Source organism: Rattus norvegicus, chromosome 15 (genome assembly GCF_036323735.1).
Source record: "Rattus norvegicus strain BN/NHsdMcwi chromosome 15, GRCr8, whole genome shotgun sequence".
In the NCBI taxonomy this organism is placed as follows: domain Eukaryota; kingdom Metazoa; phylum Chordata; class Mammalia; order Rodentia; family Muridae; genus Rattus; species Rattus norvegicus.
Genome location: NC_086033.1, coordinates 58,227,703 through 58,247,166, shown reverse-complemented (window position 1 = coordinate 58,247,166; position 19,464 = coordinate 58,227,703). Strand labels below are relative to the sequence as shown.

The window sequence follows — 19,464 nt, the reverse complement described above, 5'->3', positions numbered from 1 at the left end:
TGGCCTGTTCTTGCCTCCTGCAGCTTAGCTGGCACAACCTGCTGAGGAGACGAGGGAAGTGCTTGAGCCAACCAAAGCCCAGCTCAGGGTCCAGGCTCCATCCAGATGGTTCTTCTCCTCTGTGGGGAAGAGTGGGCGAGACTCACTCACAACTCAATAGGAACAAAACAGGCAGAACTCTGGTGGTGGGACTCACATTGCACAGGGGTTGAAAAGTAAGCCTGGCCAACAGGTACGTGTGTGTGTGTGTGTGTGTGTGTGTGTGTGTGTGTGTGTGTGTGTACGTGTATAAGTGTATATGAGTGTGTATTAATGTGTGAGTATGCAGGTGTGTGAGTCTGTATGTGTGCATGTATGTGTGTGAGAACATGAGTGTGCGAGTGTGAGTGTGTGAGAGAGTATTTGAGTGAGTGTATGAGACTGTGAGAGTGTGTGAGTGTGCATTAATGTATGTTTGAGTGTGTATGTGAGTGTGTGGAGTGTGTATGAGAGAGACACACACACAGTGTAAAAGCACAGAGGAGACAAATTGTGGAGCTGAGATGAGCAAGGTCAGAGAGGACAGGGGGTTCATCTTCCAGGAAGAATTCCTTGAGAAGTGAGTTTGGGAGCAGTCCTGGAGAGGAATGAGTCTACCTCAGAAGAGCTTTTCACACAGAACAGCTAAGGACGTACACCTCTGATACTCAGGGAGCCCAGGACAAAGCCAGTATGGAGAAGCATCACGAGAAGCTGCAGTAGGCAACCTGGTTCCAATGCTCTTTGATTGGCATATTCCGAGGACTGCCTTCTGAGTAGTGGGACTGTGGGGCTGACATCACACTGTACTTAAGGACCCCATGCGTACTTGACAGCAGTGGGTATTACAGACCTCCTCACCGCCTAGGCTAGCTTCTTCAACAATCACTTGGGGATACTTCTCACCTCCCAAGAAACGTTTTCCTGTCCAGAAGTACACATAAGTAATGTTTCCCACTGTAGAACTAGTTGCCTCAAGTTTCTGCACTAGAGACATGAGAGCAGCTCTTGTTTGAGTCTTGGTTTAATCTCATGAAGCCAGGTGACTCTTATCAGGAATTCACATGTTTAAGGAGCTGATAAAAACTATTTCTGACCAAGTGTGGTCCACTGATCACATACATCTGTTTCTACCTACACACTACTAAAGACAAAAAGAACGCAGTTTAAACTCCATAAAGACAGAAGAAATATGGTAAAGATATCAATTCTGTCAGCTTTCCAAGACGAGGGTTGTGTCATCAAATCAAGGACCATAAGGTGAGCCAGAAGACGGCTGACGGCCATCACCGAGCCCCATGCTTACTCCAGGAAGTACAAGGGACAGGAGAGAGGGCCTGGAGCAGAACCCACTCACACTGCAGCAGCCGACAGCCTCTAATACAAGCAGACTTCACTGACAGGGGCCCCAGAGGACGCAAATGCAGGGTGGGACGCTCACGAGGTTTCTCGAAGTCTCAAAAGAATACACAGATTCAACAGGACAGGACAAGAGTGGTCAGCATGGGAGGAGCTGGCCTCAGCAGTGACACCGTGAACACTGACAGGACTAATGAGAAACAGGGCACACCTCAGACCAGAACAGAAAGAGATGGGGAGAACAAAGAGAACAGCTAATTAGACAAGCTGACATCTGCAAAGAGGCGTCAGAAGAAAAGAAGGACCGGGCAGAGGTTAGGCATCATAAAATAATCCATGCAAGTTTCTACAGATACAGAGTGCAGCCTACTGACATAGCATGAACAATGGATGTTTCTCATCTGGTGTGGATTTCAGACACGGGAAGCCCAACAGTGCAAGCGGCAGCTGCACCGAGCCACCAGGAGCTACCTCAGTCCACAGCTGTGTTTCACAAGGACAGACATTTCATACTTCTGCAAGTCTTAGCTTCTATATCAAAAAAGTATGATTCAGAATCCTAACACTGGCTGGTCTCCCTGTTTTAATATCGTATAGTGAATGCAAGAAAAAAAGTACTGAGAAACCAGTGAGATCAGACACCTCCCTTGGCAGAGGCAGAAGGGAACACATGCCTTGTGCATTACCCGTGGTCTATACACCCCCGACCCCCACCCCTGCACACATACACATGGGGTAGGTGGGGAGTCTGTTGTGGGCAAGTGCTGCAGCGTCATTAGGGACAATGACTGAAAAACAGAACTGAAAAGACCATTAGAGTGACTGACAGGTAGATGGCAGTGACTAAGAAATCAATTGGAAACAGCCTTTTCCTTAATCAGAGAAATAACTTTCTACATGAAGACCAGACATTGCCAGAACATGATTCTCTTCGTCCTAATGGTAGCCGAGTAGTTTCAGGCATCTCTAGTTTCCAGAGCCTTCGGCTACAGGTGAGACACGAAACACAGCCAGAGAATTCACCAGTGAAACCCAAGTTAAGCGAAGAAGGCAGCCACGCGCTCCACCAAGCTTTCAATTTTAATAAAACAGACACCTGTTATAATCACATCTATCTCACACAGACCCGAAAGACAAGCCTATTGGCACTTTTAGATTATTTTATAATATTGGATAAACTTGGAAAAACTAACTTTCAATATCTATTTATAGCAAAATAGAAAAAAAAATCTAGGGTTTGTTTTTATTTTCCAAGCAACCCAGTGAAGTCCGGTTACTTCTGAGTCACTGTACCCATCAAATCCGATCCTCTCATTTCTCACAGGGAGGATGACAGATCTTACTCATGGTCTCCTAACAGCACAATTCTGCACTGCCCTGGGAGGCAAGCCAGAGCCACATACGCTAACTCTCATTCTCTCTCTCTCTCTCTCTCTCTCTCTCTCTCTCTCTCTCTCTGTGTGTGTGTGTGCGCGCGCGCGCGCGTGTGCATGTGCACACACATGTATGCACACTCACACTTGTGTGCATCTCAAATGTCGCAGCACATGTGTGGAGGTCAAAGAGCAATTTCTAAGTGTGGATCTGCCTTCCACCCTCCGGTTCTCTTGACCAAGTGTGCGTTGTCAGTCAGGTTTGGCACAAGTTCTCTACCTGCTGCACTACTGCCTGGCTGGAAAATACTGATTGCTTTTAAAACACAGCCTTGTGTACAGTCAGATTTGGGGCTCTGGCGTTAGACCCCAATTTAAATTCCCCCAGATCATTTCTTCTTGTGTAAAACAGGGATATCATATTTTGTAATTTTGCTCTGACAATTAGAAGAAATGACATAAGAACCTGAGTTCCCTATAGGAATTTCAGCTGTGATCACGCTCTGAGTTACCTGGCTTCAGCAGTAATTGGGGCTATTTAAGAGACCTACACATTTCTCTACATAGTTTTGAAAGTAGAAAGTTGCTTGAGAGTGCCCAATACACAAAATTATTATAAATTACCACCACCTCCCGTTTTTTGTCAACTAGAACATCCACCTTTTTACAGTGTGTTACCCCTTTCTAAACACGGGATCATTACCAAAGTGTCCAGCTGACTTTGGAGTTTAGTGAAGCAGAAGTCTGAGGTTGGCTTCCACAGTAGCTCGAGGCCGAGTCTTAGTGTTTTTTATTTTATAGCTCAACGAGAACACCCTCGCTTTCTTCCCTCACGCTTGGCTAACGTCCTAGACTATGCTGTAGATCTCTTGGCTTCTGTCAAGGCTACACGGACTCTGTGCCCTCTCCTGAAGGGAGCTGTCCTTCAAGGTTCTCCTGTACTAGTGTGGGTGTTTCTTCTCCAGAAAGATAATAGACCATCTGCCCAGAATAAAGCTCAGGGAGGCTTTCCTCCCCGTGCACTATTTACGTGCAAACATCTACACAATGCTAAGTCCACAAACATTTGTGACTGGCACAGCATTAATCCCTGGCGCCTTTGAGGAGTGAAATAGACTTATCCTAAAAAGATTTCAACCAGAAACCATTAACGGGAATTCATAAACGTTTTAACCTACGTAACTGCAGAACCACAGCTTTACACAGCATTAAAGAGAACCTCATGCAATACCAAGATACATAGATCAACTGAAGGGCTCACTATACAAACAGATCTACAAGGTACACCTCGAACATTCACACACACACACACGTGCGCGAATACACACCCCATAAACACAACCTCCAAAATCTAAAGAAGAAAACAAGAAGGGGAAGAAGAGACAGGGTAAGCTGGTGAGTCTTCTGAGAAACTAAGAACACCTGTTGATCTGAGGCAGTAAAATGCTGCCAAGCTAATGCATACTTTTAACCAACATTTTAGAGGCACTTAATAAGAACTCGAACATTTAAAAAGTTACATCAGAGATCACTTAACCAGACATGGTGGTATGCACCTTTAACTCAGTATTCAGGAGGCTGAAACAGGAGGGCCGCTAACAGGAGGGCCGGCTAACAGGAGGGCCCGCTAACAGGAGGGCCCGCTAACAGGCCAAAAGTTGAAGTCCGCCTGAGCTACACAGTGAGACTTCTAGTGTGTTTGTGTGGGGAGGGGGGAGGGGGAGAGAGAGAGAGGGACAGAGGGGGGAGGGAGGGGGAGATCCTAAGCTATGTCTTAATCTCCTTCATCTAAATTAATCTGTAAAGCAACACTCGGTCATTTACTCTGCTGTCCAAGCAGCACTGCCTAAGAGCAGCCCAGCTGAGCTGCAGGCCTGTGGATGGCTGTACCAGGCTCTGAGTTAGAAGTGGGAGCGGCTGAGCCGTCCACTAAAGCCCTTACACACTTGGTCTTGGAGCTGGGTCAGTGCAAAATCAATCAATCAACTGAATCCCATCACGGGGAAATCGTTTCCTCTCGAGATGGCATCTTAACAACAGCCATTTTGATGTGTGGCTTTTGATTAAGAGGATTCAGAAATTTTATATGAATGTAATATACCTAGGACCACATAAACCTCTCTCCAGAGTAGGGGCTGGAAGTGCCAAGAGTTTTAGAAACCCTGACACAGGCTTTCCTTCGCAGCCCAAGCCAGAGCAGGCTCGTCATTCTACTCTTTGTGCAGTTTTTATATCTACCATCTGGGAGCTCGCTCACTCGCCCGCCGCTAGACTGAGCTGCTACAGCTTTGTATCTGCCCGGTGCTCTGGTTATGAGCTCTTCTGAGGGCTTGGTCTCTGCTCCATTTTGTGCCTCCGTTGCCTTATTTTTAGTGTGAACAGTAAATGATAAAGAGCTTCACCCAATGTGGGAACAGCACATCCGCCAGATTACAGCAGGAAGACAGGGATGCAGGGAGCATCTCCCTGAACCAAGCAGGGTAAGTGACCTTTCCCCTTACCTCAAAGCCTTGGTCATGAGCTCTCTCCTTACCCATGCAGATGATCTTGGCAGACGAGGAGGTTCTAGTCACTAACACAGACACAACTTCTGCCTAATGAAGGGATAAGGCTGACTTGGTGGCTCTCAACCGTGGCTGAACTTTACAATCAAGCAGGAAACACTTATAAAACACAGACGCTCGAACCTGACCCTCAGATCCCAATTTCCTGGCACGGGGTTGGCTTCCCAGGTGATTTCCTGGTGTGAAGCCGAGGAGAACAGGCTGCAGCTGCATTGCGAGGGCTGGGGCTGGGGCAGAGGAGCCTTATCCAAAAGGTTAAGTCAGTCAGAGTGAGCAGACAGTAGTCCTAGTCACAGGGTGAGCCCAGGGCTCTGAAAAACAGAAAGACCGTGTGGCCCACAGATCTCTAAAACCCTCGAGTCCTGCCCAGGCACCGAGGAGACAGTATCTTCCGGTCTGGCAGGTCAGCAGGAGACAAGAATCCCATTCTGCCTTCTGTGATCAGGGTCTCTGGCAGGACCCATCTTGAGAGGTAACATATACAGGCCTAAGAATAGTCACAAGCAAGGACCCTGAATTCAAGCTCCACAACCTCATCAGGGGAGACGGCAGTGGGAGGACCCGGCATTGCTGTGCCAAAGGCAGAGGCTTGGCCCAGGCAGTGAAGTGTCCAAGGAGAGGTAGCCTACTGTTGTTGGGTCCTGGCCACAACCCTGGAGAAGGACAGTCCTGGGCCTGAGGTTGTCGGGTAGATCAACCTGAAGCCACTTACCTGCTTCCAGGCTCCCTGCTGTAAGGCCTGAGAAATCTGAGACTCCGGTGGAATACCAGACACACACTGCAGGTGATTAGGGTTAAGTACACTTTGACTTTCAAGGCTTACAAAGAAAGGCAGATCATCTGTGTGTGGATCTCACGGCCACGCTGGTCTCTCGCACGCCCCTCACACATGGGAGACACCTCAAAGCAACAACTTGGCACAACAGGGGTTAGAAGTGGGCGGTCCCACCCAGTCCACATACAGCAGAGCTAAGGACTCCAAGAGGTCCTCACAGGCAGGAAAAGGAAAGCTTCGAAAGTGAAGACCGTTCCGGTGGGTATCATGCACCCAACACAGGCTCTGCAGCAGCACGGTTCAGAAAGGAAAAACCCCACGTTCCCCTGAGCCTCTCCCCACTGCATGCCCTGAAGACTCCAATTCCCAGCATCACAGTGTCCGCCCCACCCGACCCTTCGCAGGACAGCAGACACAGTGCTTAGTTTACTGATTTGGTACAACAGCATCACTGTTTTACTTTTCACTTCCCTCGGGGTGTCCAGTTTTGTTTCTGCATTGTTTCACTACTAGGCAACCTTATTTTTCTAACCCGTCTGTCTTTCCCTCTTCCCAGCATCCTTCTCTACTCTCCATCTTTTGTATAACTTACTTCTCTCCTCCCCTTTCTTTCCTTCATGCCTTTCTTACTCAGAGTCATCACCTCTACACTCACCCTGGGGGATTTCTCCGTCACAGTCCCGTCTATGTTACCCCCGTGCTTCTCTGTTTCACGCTATTGGTAGTCAACCCTAAGTGCATTCGGAACCTGGCTAGGCTTTGTGTGTGTTGTTACAGCAGTCTGTCTGCCCCTCCCTCGCTGGGTGGTACTGGGGATTTACCCTCAAGGGTAAACTGATCATAAAAAGAGCCCCACATAACACTGAAAGCTATCCACACGACACAAATAAGCCCAGGACTGTGACTTCTCCAACAGATCCAGCCACTGAACGCACAGAAAGGACTGTGTAAAATGAAGGAGGATGAAGACTTCACTTTATTTGGTTAAAAAATGTGAGACGACCCTCACCCCACACACGCACACACACACACACACACACACACACACACACACACACACACACGCGCACACGCACACACACACGCACACGCACACACACGCACACGCACACACACACACACACGCACGCGCACACACACACACACACACACACACGCACGGGAATAATAGAGTAATCATTTCAGGACACTGGAGAAGAAAGCCGGCAACACAGATGAGAAAGTGGTCAGATGAATGAACTTAAGGAAAAACAAAACAACAACAACAACAATAACAGTAACAAAGACAGCAGCAGGTAACACAAATTCAGCCAAGAAACAAAATCTGAAGGATAAAAAAAGAAATGGTGGAATGAAAAAGTCAATGAATCAAATACAGATGACCCAACAGACAGGTTACCAGTGAATACTTCATTCACACATCAATAAGGACAGCACAATCCTGAGTTCCAAGAACTCTGATAATATCAGAAGACCTGTCTAAGAACCCATGGGATAAGCAAGAAGCTGGGAGAAAAGCTAAAGGCACAGAAATCCACCCAATAAAACTTGAGGCATATCTGAAATCTGCAAAAAGGAACAGCATCTAGGAATTCTGAATCCTAAACAAACATGATCAAAGACAGCCCCTCTACCACACACCAGTCAAGATGCCAAAAACCACAAAACTAAAAAACAGTACTGAAAACACTAAGGAAAACCAACAAACCAACCAACCACATCAACTCACTTGGGAAGGCAAACACATCAAAGTAGCACCAGGCTTCTCAACGAAAGCATTAACACTCAGGAAGTAAGAAGCTGTATTTCAAGGTCTAAAAGCAAGTAACTTTCAGGCAAGACCGTTATATCTTAGAAAGTAATCCTTTAAAATTGACAGAGAAGTGAGGCCACTCCAGGGCGAGCATTAAACTAAGGCATTTCAAGGTCACCAAGCCAGCACTGAAGAAGACAGTTATGGAATGTTATACGAAGAGGAGGAAGTGTGTGTGTGTGTGTGTGTGTGTATGCGTGTGTGGCGTGGTGTATGTAGAACACGTGCATGAGTCTACAGATAAACACACATGCATGTGTGTTTGCAAAGACAAGAGCAGGACACTGAGCAGATGTTTCCAGGTACTTCCCATGTTACTGCTTTGAACGAGGTCTCCCAGTGAAGTGAACGAACTTCACCACTTTGGCCAGTGAGCTCTCCAGCCACATGTCTGTTTACCTAGTGCTGGGGCTACAAGTCATCGCAGCCATACTGGGCTTTTTGTGCTGGGGCATTCAGAAAGACAGACTTCACCAAGAGAACACAAACTGAAAGAGGAAACTTAGTTGAATGAACAAGATCCAGCTAGCTGTACTCCCAGAAGTCTGAACACATGCAGTCAGTTTACTAAGCAAATGGAGGCCTAAATTAGCAACTATTGGTAACTATTTGGTTGGATAGCCTAAAAAGTAAATTTCTAGGCAAAATCAGAAAAGTACAGAAGGCAACTTCACTAGTGGACATAAATAAAGATGCCGATAGGAACAACTCGTTCTCATCAACAGGCCTTCCAGACGAAAAGCAAAGGAGGAAACTCGGGCTGATGTTACCAGAACATTACACCCCAGGGCTGCAGAAGACCTTCTTCTCAGTAGCTCACGGAGCTCCCTCAAAAAAAATCACCATGTTTAGGTTGCAATGACTCTACACACACACACACACACACACACACACAGAGAGAGAGAGAGAGAGAGAGAGAGAGAGACCTGGAATAGTTCCTTGTCTCGCATCAGATCACACTGGAACAAGACTTGAATTTAGTAATAAGATAAACCACAACAGCCACACAAATACCAGGAGATGGAGCAATACTGTCTAGAACAGTTATAAATCAAAAGGAACGTTTTGAAGTTCTTATAATCAAGTGAAAATGAAAGCATGACTTAGCAGAACCTTTGGCACGCTGCTGAGGCAGCTCCAAGATGAAAGGTCACAGTTGTGAGTGCTTACATTGAAAGGTCAAGGGGTGTGTGGGGGTGGGGAGCACAGGGAGATGGCCTGCAGGTGAAGGCACTCACTGGCTGGACAGCCTGATGACCTGAGGATGACCCCTAGAGCTGGCATGGTGGAAGGAGAAGGTGGAAGGAGAAGGCAGAGGGTACTGCAGCAAGTTACCCTTTGACCTCCACATGTGTGCATGGCATGCACGCACACACACACACACACACACACACACACACACACACACACACACACTGTAATTTTTTAAAAATAGCTGGAGAGATCCCAAGTCAGTGAATTAATGATGGACTTCCAGGTCTTAGGAAACAAGAACAAGTCCACTCCCAAAGCTGTGGACAGACAGACGGAACAATGGAGACAGAAACCTGGAAATGAGTTGGTTCTTTGAAAAACATAAAATTAATGAATGTTTATCCTGACTAACTAAGGGAAAGAAAAGATCTAAGTTAATAGCAGAGATGAAATTCCAGTGAATTGAAATGGAATGCAAATGAGCATTAGTATTTTGAAAATTAAAACAGACAGACAGACAGGACATCGATGGGAAAGAAACGGAGATCCTTAAGAAGAGACAGCCTACCAAATATCAAATCAAGAGGGTATCAACACGTTCCACGTTAAGCAGATCGGTAACAAGCACGGACGGTGAGACAGTAATAGAAAGACAGTCCACGGCAGGATGTTCTCACCGCTCCTAACAAACTTAATAAGCTGAGAGCTAACGGTGACGCTCCTCAAACGGTCCCATCAGGTAGAAGTCCCTTGACTGGAAGGGGAGCCAGGGTACTTCACCACACTGCGGGGAACACTACCAAGCCGGTCTATGGAGCCACTATATTGCTATCAAAACCAGGTAAGGATGGACAGACAGACAGACAGACAGACACACACACACCAATATTCCAGATGGACAATAGCATACAAAAAAAAAAATCAGTAAAGTACTTGCAAACCAATTTCTAGAAAACAGTAAAATCATATATACCATGAGCACAGTGGTTTCATTCTAGGGAATGCAGAGATCAACACATGCAAATCAACAAAGGATTACACTGGACTACTTCCACCATGGGAAGGACAACCCTTTGTCCCTTCTGGAGTAAATACTTACTCTATTATGGGAATTGCCTTTCCTGAATGCAATGCTTCTGCCAAAATCAGCAAAAGAGGACTATCAGAATGCCTTTCTTATCTACCATCACGGTATGTATGCTATGCGGTATTGCTTCTGACAGAAGAACTCACTCCACAGCCAGAGAAGTGCCACAATGGACCCACTAGTCTTACCGTGTCCCCCACCATCCTGAAGCAGCTGGGCTGAACTTTTGAAGACACAGTTACAGTGCCTAATTGGACACAGCTACAGCCAACTAGTTTTGGCACAGCTGTCAGGAGCATATACTGGAGAAAACACAAGGGCTTTTAACAGAAGATTTGGGAAGAGGATATGCGCATGAAAAAGAATCTCTCTCTCTCTCTCTCTCTCTCTCTCTCTCTCTCTCTCACACACACACACACACACACACACACACACACATCAATTTAAAACTGATAAAATGACTTCAATGTATGACTTGAAACTCTGATTCTCTTACACAAAACCACAGAGAACATCCTTCTAGATACAAGAAGAGGCAAGAGCTTTCTGAAGAGAATTCAATTAGCACAGAAATCAGTCCAGTTTGCTCAGAGCATGTGTGAAATTAAAAGATTTCTACACATCGAAGGATACAACCACAACACTGGCTTTTGCTAAAGTTTCCTGCTCCTGACCTGCCTCCAAATGATAATAGATTTTACTTAACATTCTTCTTCTTAGCCACGCCTGGCAAGCCCCGCCCCCACCCTGACGCAGCCTTACACAGCAAGGTCTCTCTAGATCAATGCAGCCCAGGCTCTCCAGGGGATGCAGGGGAGGCCTATGTAACCCTGCACCCTGGTTTGCTGCAAGCCCCGGAGTGACTGACTGTAGGCACCTACAGGGCAACCCTCCAGCTTTGAAGCCTGGAACTCTATCTGTACTGAGCTGCACCCAGCTCAACTTCTTTTTTTTTTTTTCTTTTCTTTTCTATTTCTCGGAGCTGGGGACCGAACCCAGGGCCTTGCGCTTGGTAGGCAAGCGCTCTACCACTGAGCTAAATCCCCAACCCCCCAGCTCAACTTCTTTATCAGACCTGCAACAGCAATTCACTCAAATAACAAATCCCTTTAAACACAAGAGGTAAGTGGGTCTTACGACAACAAAACCACCGGGGGTGTAGGCTAACTCACTGAGTCCTTATAATAACAATCAGCAATGTGAGAAGTAGATGCTAAGATTCCCCTCTCTCTCAGATGAGCTCCATCTTCGGATACCATGTTCTGAACACAGCTATGCTCCCGGTCTGAGTTAGACTCAGAGTGTAAAGGGCAGACACAGAGTTCTGCCCTAAGGCCCCAAGATTTTAGGCTAAGACTAAAGTCGGTCTAAGGCAAAGTTATAGGATAATATTGTATTATATAATCTAGTAAGGCAGTGAGTCAATTACTCAAAAGCACACAATACCTGGCCAAAAGGAAAATGTTTACATTTTACAGCTACGATAAAGCTACCCATATATTTTAAGCACCTGGCCACCATATCTACATATCTGCCCACCACTACAAGGTTAAAAGTCCTGCTATTAGGGAGAGCTGGGAAGAGAGGTTCAAGTGTCCACAGTCCAGTGTCCCTGGTCCATGGTCAGGCAAAACACAGCTCATGCATAATGGGTGGTAGCTTCTCTATAGAATCTGGTATGAAAACTCCCTGTCACCCAAGGAGGGGGCAGTGCAGCCAGTACAGCACAGAGGGAAACTATGGCTGGATAACGTCTATAGCCATGTGTAAAGTCCACGTCAGAGCCAGCGTGGGTCATCACAGAGACCACCGCAGACCTGGAAGCCCGTAAGAGCAAAGATCTGGTGACCACTGGTGCCCTGGTGCAGGAGACCGATGACTGACTTACCCAGTGCTGTGTCACCAGAACCACAAACTGCTTTGAACGGCTGATGGCTGGACAAGCAGAGTCAGTACAAGCTACATCCCTGCACTCAGTGTCCTCCCCTCCACACAAACGGTCTACAGACTAGAGGCTCAGGACTGCAGAAAGGTCCCTCACCGGGCTTCAGACTGGACCTTACAGCTACAGATGCTTCTGTGGTGCGCCGCCTTCCTACTGTGGCCTGGGATAAATAAATCTCGAGACGTCATGGTGCCTTCGTCCCCTCAAATAACCGATGTTACAAACCCCTTGAGGGAAGGCAGGGTTGGCCTGTCACTGTGCTATTTAAATTTGCAGAAAGCAGCCATGTTCCACCACACTGGAGACTAGCACTTGGCATTACTCACTTCATCATTAGCAGGAAAACAATCACAGATTCAAAGAAACACAGGCAAGGTGGTGCCAGGCGGCGTTTAAACACCCACACCTCACTGCTCCATTTTAGTCTACGCAGTCACCACTACCTAGAGGGTTCCCTGGTCACAACTATGCTGCATTCTACTGTTTAAGACAACAGGAAAGCATGGCGAGGCTTGGAGAGCACTCCATCGTTCCTTCGTAGAAGTTGGAATGTAAAGATCCGGCACATAAATCAGTTAACATTTAACCACACAGGAAAACTTAGATTTTTGCATAACCAAGAGCTTGCTCTGCACCGAACCAAAGGAAACCTACAAACATACAACCCTGCCACCTTGTGGAACACATTCAGAACTACAACCTCTGAGCTAGCTAAATGTACTAAAATGCTAACTATGTATCGAATATACTAAAGCAGTAATCGAGATAACATATTTATTCTAAAACATTAAATATTAGTGGAGAGGTTCACTAACATGCATTCAATTGGTTTTTATTAATGTCTTATTTAGTAAAATCATTTGGAGGGCAAAACTAAAGTTTCTCTTTAGACCTGAGCAGGACTGCTCATGTAGAATGTAGAATAAACTTGGGGTCTCATCCTCTCTGACCATTACAACAGCTACCACCTGACACAACACAACGACTCCGCCACCCACCAACAGTGACAATTTTACCCTGTGAGGGAGAATTCCTACATGATCTTTAGTATTTCATAGTTAGATTGCAATTAGCTCAAACTCTCCAAAGAATCTATTTCTTGATATCAAACTTCCACAAAAGAGCTGGTTCTAAAATAGTGAACACAAAGGCAGAGCCTATGGCGTCTTCAGAGTACTTGTTGCAGTAATGGTTTTTTCAGAAACCGTAGCCTTTAGAAAAACAAAGTCTCCTTTGATGAGGGTTAGCCTGATCTTGTGAGAACATGGGCTGCCCGGTTACAGAAACTCACGAGGCAGATGCAACATCAGACCTCATGAATGTGGCGCGGTTCGATCCAGAGCTCCCACGCCTCTGGGCCAACCCTTTCCTGGCTCCCTTTAACAGGCTGCGTGTTGGCCTCGGGGAGGAAGTGACCTTTCACCCATGCACACACGAAAACATCTAAGCACCAGGTCTTAAGAATCAAACCGTGAGGAGCCACAGTTATCCTCCCAACTGCCGCTTAGCAGAGAGCCGGGAGAGACTCAGTCATTGTTGACTGCAGAGCAAGTGCACACAGTTTAATCCACACTGAATCAGAGGTAGGAAACTGTTTTGAGCCATGAACTTTTTGTCGTCTCTGTACACCATTCCAAATCATTTTCAAATGTTACATATGTAACTGTATGACTTTGTGAAGAGTTTGCATTTACACCCCAAAGCCTGCAGCTACAGGGAGAGTGCCTTCAAAAGTTAAAAAAAAAAAAGCACAGGACAAAGTTTTATCCGGGATCCTGATTATGTAAATGACTTCTGCTGGAACTCCCTTTCTTTAAAGTAAAATGACCGGATTATCTAGTAAATGACTATAGGAGAACTCTGGTTACAATAATTATTGTGGACTCCACAAGTAAACACAGCAATGTATAAAAGTGAAGAACTTCCTACAGTCAGCCATGAGCAGGTCGACTTGCTCCCACAATCAAGCATCGTATTTGAAACTCCATTACCATCCAAGTGTCTGACTCAGCCTTCCAACTCTCTTGATGAAAAAACAGGGCCAAAAACAAAACAAATAAAACACAGCTTCTCTTGAGCTTCTCCATCTCTCCAACAAGAAACACATTCTTCTGGAAGCACATTTACTCAGTCGTACTCTGAGACATAAAGTGTACAAAGAAGAAAAGTTTTCCCTTTAAGACTTAGGCGTGTGTATGTCAACTGCTACACCACACACCTTGGACGTACTGATGTAAAATGACATGGATTATATATGCTATAAATGCACACAGACAACTGGCATACACAGACTTTCAAAAGCTCTTGCATATGCCAAATGTCCCATTAAATAAATTCTCATTAAATCTTTAATAAATATATTACTTCAAAAAGTTTATTCTAATTCACTCAGTAAATATTTATTGAACATGCTTTATATATAGTACAAAGCACAAAATGTTCACATGTTGTAACAAGAACTAGGAACTTGTCTAAGTAGCCTCCATAAGTAAGTTTCTTGACTTGTATTTCTTCATTTCAAAATAAAGATAAAAATATTTGCCTTCTCTCCCTCATGAGTTATGAATGGTCCAGATGAGAAGACATTTGTAAAATGACTTGTACAATATCAGCTTTCAGTGTCAATGATGAGGGGCATCACATTGTAAAACAGAAAATCGCAAAAGCTAGTTAGAATGGGTTTCCTGCCACTCACAGGGCTATGTGTCTGAAATTATTTTCAATTAATCATTCACTCAGTGGAGAGATTTGTGAACCTAAGCTCTAGGAGTTATAACTGTTGTTCTAGTATCACAGAGAGAGGGCTCCGTGGGTAAGGGCACTTGCCCCCAACCCTCATAACCAGAGTCCCCAGTTTATGAATTCCCCAAAGCAACATGGTGGGAAGAGAGCCTTGACTCCCTTAAGCTACCCTCTGACCTCCACATGTGAGCTATGCCCCCCACACACGCCCCTAATAAGTAAACAATAAAAAGTGGCCAGTTTTTCATAAGTCTTAAATCCCAGCTGTCTATTAAAAGTGACAACTAAAATATAAATTAATGATATTTAACCAAGCAGCCTTTTCATCTGTCTCTATGCACTAAGCAGCAATTTTGCCATTGGCAACTTCAGACATAATGTAATATGTATCGATAACATGTTACTATGTATCTTCTACTCAAGCCGATCCTTTTCTGTTGCTATGGTTTTTAAGACAATGCCTCATACAGTCCAGGTTGGCCTCAAGTCCTTATCAGCTGAAGATGATCTTTCCTGATCCTCCTGCTTCAACTTCCTTCCGGCTGAGATGGCAGTCGCCATGCCTATCCTGATGAATTCCTAATCTGAAGGATTAAGACAAACTACTTTGGAGTGTTAGGTATGTACGCCTGTCAACATAAACCCATTTAAGTGACTGACACAGTGCACTGTTTATTACCAGCCTTGCTATATTCAGGGGACTGGTTCTAGATACCCCAACTCTCTAGCAGAGACCAAAAATCACAGGGACCTCTAGCACCTTAATATGCAATCCTAACCCACACACACATACTGTGTGTATAACCTTCTGCATACTTTAATCCAACTCTAGATTGTATGGAACACATAAAACACCGAAAATGATATGTGAATAATTGTACACTCTTTAGGGGATAGTGACAAGAAAAAAGTCTGGGCCTGCAGGTGGAATCCAAAGAAGTCACACACACAGAAGGTCGCCTGTTAATGTATATAATTCGTAAGTTATTAATAAAGTCAGCTGCCTCCAAACAGTATTCTCAAAAGGCTTGAACATTTCCAAAAAACTCTACAAGCATGCTGGAGCACCTATTCCTTAGCATTCTTAGTAAGAGTGGCTAATACCATTTTCCAAATATGAATGTTAAGCTAACATTTTCTGACCCCCCCCAAAAAAGGCTCAGTATAAACCTCTTATATAAATACTGTACTTGTTCGTGAGATTCTCAAAAAGTACTAATAAAAGAAAAACAAATGCTAAAATCATTTACAATGCTAATTCAAAATGGTTTCAGATCTGGTGTCAAAGTTGAGAGCTAACCATGTTATTCTACTCAGTTTTTTTTCCTTATGTTTTTTAAAGACAGGCTTTCCCTCTAGGTGTGTTGACACACACTTTCAGCCAAGGTCAAAGGATGCAGAAGGAAGGGGAACTCTGTAAATCTGAGGCCAGCCTGGTCTACATAGCAAGGAGAGCCAGACCACGGTGAGAGGCCCTGTCTTTAACAAAAAAGGAGGGACGGAGGGTCTCGCTGCACAGCACTCAATGGCTGGGGACTCTGTAGAACAAGCTGTCCACAACTCCCTACCCCGGCCCCCGCCTCCAAGCTGTTGGACTCGCTCACGGCCTTGTACCACCACACTAGGCTTTAGAAAAGAATCTCATATAATTTATCTGTCAACTGAAGCAAAAGACTCCTCTTATCCCAATCGACACCCAGTCCTCCAAGTGTCTTTAAAGTAGCACTATAGGGCTGGAGCAATGGCTCAGTAGTTAAGAGCACGGACTGCTCTTCCAGAGGTCCTGAGTTCAAATCCCAGCAACCACATGGTGGCTCACAACCATCTGTAATGGGATCTGATGCCCTCTTCTGGTGTGTCTGAACACAGTGACAGTATAAAAAAATAAATAAACCTTTAAAGAAGAGAGAGAGAGATTTCCTAACTAAGAAAAAGAAACCAAAATGGCTGAACTGGACTTAGTGGCAACTTCCAAAGCGGCAGAAGCCAACTGCCTTTCTAGGTAAAAATCAGTGTGTGGGGGAGAGCCCGTCACCCATCACGAGAGCCGCAGCTGGTACTCACAGCGCTCTGACCTCTAGATCACAGCACAGGTTTCATGTGTAGACACAATGGTGGCCGTCCTCCAAGCCTCCCTCTGCCCCGCTCCCCCCACCAGGTCCAACTGACACTCCCGGGGGACCAACAAGTGCTTCAGATGAAAGTTCTCAAGTTCCATCTGACCCTCCAGGCAGTTTCTACTTAAAGGGGAAGCGACCTAATTTATTTATGATCATACACTACTACAGATAGAATAAAAAACTGTTATGATACACGGTAGTGGCATTTGGCCCATTTCAAGGGGTTAAGGGGCACAGGAGATTGTCATACAGTTTTCTGAAGTTAACAACCGTTATGACCTGTCCACCATTATCTACCCAACCCAAGGCCTAGGAGAGTTCAGTGGGAGTTTACGAAGGCTTTGAAACACGTTTGTATGGTGAGAGGAAAACTAGCAGTGAACAACAGCCAAAGGATTGTAAAATGGAAGGAAGACTTGGGAAGGAGAAAATCTAACAGGGAAGGAGGGAGAAGGGAAGGTAAGGAGGAAAGGAGGGTGGGAAGGAAGAGGGGAAGAGGGAGGAGGAAAGGAGGGGAGGGAGGGAGGATTGAGAAGGAAGAGGGAGGGGAAGGGAAGGGGGAGGGGGAGAGGAGAGAGGGGAGGACGAAGAGGAAAGAATGCAGGGGGGAAGGAAAAGGACCCAGTGTCCCAAATTAGCAGATGAGGACTACTGCCACCAGAACATAGATCATACAGTCACTGAAAATTAATATTCTAACAAAACTTGAGGGCAAAAGGGATTTAGAGTTTTTAAAACTCGACCACAATGTGCTCACTGGTGGGTGTGACAGGAAATGAGGCATTAATGTCTACCCAGCTTCCCGCTACAGCAACTACAGAGGCTCTAGGCAAACTGGAAAGCCACGGGGCAACTTCTTTCTAAGACCCAAGGACAAAAGCATCAGAGCTGGCTCTGAAAACAGAAGTGCTAGTTCTACTGTCAGCAAAGTATAAACTTGTAATATATGTAGGTAACTGCTAAAGCTGACTTTCTTTTGTTGATTTTTATCTAAGATTGTCAATACGCAAAAGTAAGGATCATATGCTCTATTTTTACGTTTATATTTTAATTGTGTGTGTGGTATGTGTGTGCACGGTATATGTGTGAGCACAGTATGTGTGTGTACGGTGTGAGCAGGTACACTCTCCCTGTATGTCGTGGGCAGAACAGACATCTACACTTCCTGTTTTCCCACACTCTCCGCCTTAGTTTTTGAGACAGGAGCTCAGGTACCTTCCTCCAATACCAAGGCCTCCCTCACCTGCCTCCCCCAGCAGGTGGGTGCTGGGAAGCTCAACTCAGGTTCTAGTGTCTGTGTAGCAAGCTCTGTGCCATCTCCTTGCTCCATATTTATTACAAAATAGTGTCCACAGCTACATGAGCAGACATATCGATTATTGCGAATAATTGCCTTTGGTGGGTACCGCACACCTATAGCACCAAACACTTGGAAGGGACCACAAGTTCCAGGCCAGCCTAGGCTATAGTGAGCCCCACTAAAGAAAAACACATGAAAAAACAAATAGACATCTACACAGAGATAATCCTTAATTTAAAAATACAGCCAATGGGAACATACAGTCATTTGATATTTAATAATTAAAGCTAGTATAAAAGTTAATGTTTTATTTTCCTAAATTTCCTAAAAATTACTAAGAAATTAACCATCACTGACTGATCAATGTAAAAAAGTTAAGATCATTCTATGTATTTTCCCAGATGAAGCATAAAAATAACATCACTGCAAAATATAAAAATCTACTGTTTTATTCTTAAAAATACAAGACAACCCCTCATGTGGAACAATGACTTCTGCGCGTCTCTGGGTGGTAAACATATAACTACGCCTGGTTTTTTAGTCAGAATTCGGCTCATGTTGGGATCACTGCTGAGGTTTGCTGCTGAAGGGAACCTTTTGGGAACCGAGGCTCGCTAAGTCTCCCTGCCAGAAGCTCCTGTAGTTCCAGACGGCACTCCCAGGAAAACCGGCTCCCAGGAAAACCGGTTCTCCTGTAGAGTCCTTACTCTTCCCAACATCTCCCGTACTGTACTGTACAAACGCTCTACAGGGGACGTGACTGGGAGACTGTTTCGCCTGCATCCCTGTGCCTCATGTGGAACTTGGAAGTCGGATGTTTTGAAGAGAAAAAGGATACCACAGAGAAGCAAGAGTATCAGTCCTATTTAATTTAAAGATAAAAGTGTATACGTAAATGATAAAATAGACATTGAAAAGGTTGGGACAGAACCTAAACCATGAACCGTTCCTACACAGCTTAAGCAGCTGAGTGGCTCCAGCACACGAGAGGTTGCCAAGCAGGTTTTACTGCCATTTCAGATATTTTCTATAGAAAAAGGACACAGCACAGTAACGCTACTGGCCTTGTTTTAAACATTATCAAAGTACCTAATACACATGGTATTTATTTCATATTTTGTGGGCAGAAAAACAAAGGCACAGGAAGACTACAGTAAAATTCGAAGGCACAAAG

General features: G+C 45.1%; 1 protein-coding gene and 1 long non-coding RNA gene across 6 annotated transcripts in view; one reads left to right on the top strand and one right to left on the bottom strand.

The window, feature by feature from the left end:
* The window catches only part of Tsc22d1 (TSC22 domain family, member 1), a 100,633-nt gene that overhangs the window by 13,078 nt on the left and 68,091 nt on the right, over positions 1–19,464 (bottom strand). The window contains exon 1 of one of the 5 annotated variants that reach the window (XM_039093593.2): positions 16,935–16,958. The exons of the other annotated variants lie outside the window; for them this stretch is intronic. The gene's annotated coding sequence lies outside the window, so the exon portion shown is untranslated. Of the gene's footprint in view, positions 1–16,934; positions 16,959–19,464 lie in introns of those variants that run through there. 5 annotated transcript variants of the gene reach the window in all.
* On the top strand, positions 15,336–16,764 carry LOC120097112 (uncharacterized). The gene is made up of 2 exons (XR_005494357.2): positions 15,336–15,489; positions 16,213–16,764. It is a non-coding gene; the product is annotated as an uncharacterized LOC120097112 (long non-coding RNA).